Source organism: Sinocyclocheilus anshuiensis, unplaced genomic scaffold (assembly GCF_001515605.1).
Source record: "Sinocyclocheilus anshuiensis isolate Anshui unplaced genomic scaffold, SAMN03320099.WGS_v1.1 scaffold1392, whole genome shotgun sequence".
NCBI classification, from domain to species: Eukaryota; Metazoa; Chordata; class Actinopteri; order Cypriniformes; family Cyprinidae; genus Sinocyclocheilus; species Sinocyclocheilus anshuiensis.
In genome coordinates, this window is record NW_015542476.1 from 575,376 (window position 1) to 577,358 (window position 1,983).

Here is a 1,983-nt window from a genome sequence, read left to right on the forward strand (position 1 = left end):
ACACACACCTTTCTAGTTGTATTATGGAGAAATAAAACTCACTTCTTGTGTATATCAATGTTATGGTCTAACCTGCCTTCAACCCTCACCATGCTTTTAAACCCTGACATGCAAACCTTCTGCAGAAAGGGCGGGAGTCTCCCACAAGTGCCATTTTCTACTGCAGCCGTCAACTACTAGCGCCCTCTATCAGACTGACCATGGATTGCATATGTCACGAGGCAGAAGCGAACAAAACCATAACAATACAAAATTTGGTCACTACATCTGGTAAATCTGCAGCTGTTTACTATGCTAACAGTATGAGCTTTGATCCATGAACATCCGCATTTACAGGCACACAGTCAAACGCATTCTTTAAGTGCTGTTGTTTCTTGAAAAGGGCTCTGGATCACCTGCATGCCTCCATTCAATCCCACTACGAAATAAAAGGGATTTGATGTATTAATGGATTAGAATTAGGATGTATATCATCTTTCCTCTTCTCGTGTATTTGGTACAAATTGAAAGAAAGAAAAAAGATTTAAAAAATATAAAAATCACCCATCTTTGTCTTGTTTTCTAGTAGAATCTAAACAATCTTAAAACAAGATGAATTTATTTGAGAAGCAAAGAGATGAAGACCTTTTCTATTTTTTTACCCCATTTTTTTTTCTTGATTTAAGCATGAACCTATATATATATATATATATATGTACAGTGTGTGTGTATATATATATATATATTCTTCGGAAAAAAATCTTAACGGATTATTTAAGAATGTTTGGATATTTTGTCTGGAAAACAACACAAAAATACAGAGAAATTATTTTTGCTGTGTAATTAGAAAATGAGAATATTGATTCTGCTGTTTACAATTCAAACTCAGAGATGTTTAAAGAATGTCATCAAAGTGACACCAGAACACAAGAGCCTCAGGAACAGCACAAGAGGTGTAAGTATTAAACTGCTTAGCTGAACCCCATTCTCATCCTTTCACCATCTGAATGTGAACCACTCAACACTAGTAGCAGCCTGGAATAAAAAGGGAAAACGGGAATATTTTTGTAAATTAAAAGTTTTACATATTATTTATTTGCTATTTGTTGTCTTTGAAGAGAATGGGTGAGCCAGAGACTGATGGAATAGATTTTTCTTTCTTTTTTTCCCTTTGGCATTCTGTCCGTTGTCTTCCCCATCCTCCTGTTTTCGCAGTGGTTTTGTATCTATATCGATATTAACTGTTTAGACTGTTTCAGAAACTCTGTGATATCGGAAATTAAACACAAATGAATAAAAAAACACCAAGTGTCTTAAAACATTGTATTGCCATTGTTTTTAATGCCAAGTATACTTGTAAATGTTTTTGTTTCAGATGTGGCCTCAAAAATATTACTATTATTATTATAACATTTATTTGAAAAAGTGCTGTAGCCCACTGCTGTAGTTAATATTGTTCATTGATATGAAATAAATATTTATGAAATTTACCATGCAGTTTGTGTTTTAACGGGTGTAAGTAGACTACAGACATGCTTATTAACTAGCATTGTTGTGTGGTCTATTGAACGGTTTTTCGAGACAGCAACAGAGTTCAAGTCAGTAGTTCTTATTTGCTGTCGACATGAAAGGACAACGAAGTTTTATAATTACCTATAGGTGGTAGTGTTGTTCAGTCAAACTGTTCAGCTCATTCAGCGAGTCAACATCACACACAGGGGCGTGTCTACGTGGTGGCCAGTGGTGGAACCGGGCCCCCCTGAAATTTGGCTGGCCCCCCCAGGTACCCGTTATCTGTATGCACCAAGGGTCTGAGAGTAACGCAATTTCAATTCTCTGTGTATGTGCTGTATATGTGGAAGAATTGACAATAAAGCAGACTTGACTTGACTTGTTTAGTGAGTGTACACGATGTATTATAACATACATCGTTCCTCAAACACAACCTGCCCCCGACTGCCCCCCCAATTTAAAATGCTCTAGACACGCCCCTGATCACACATT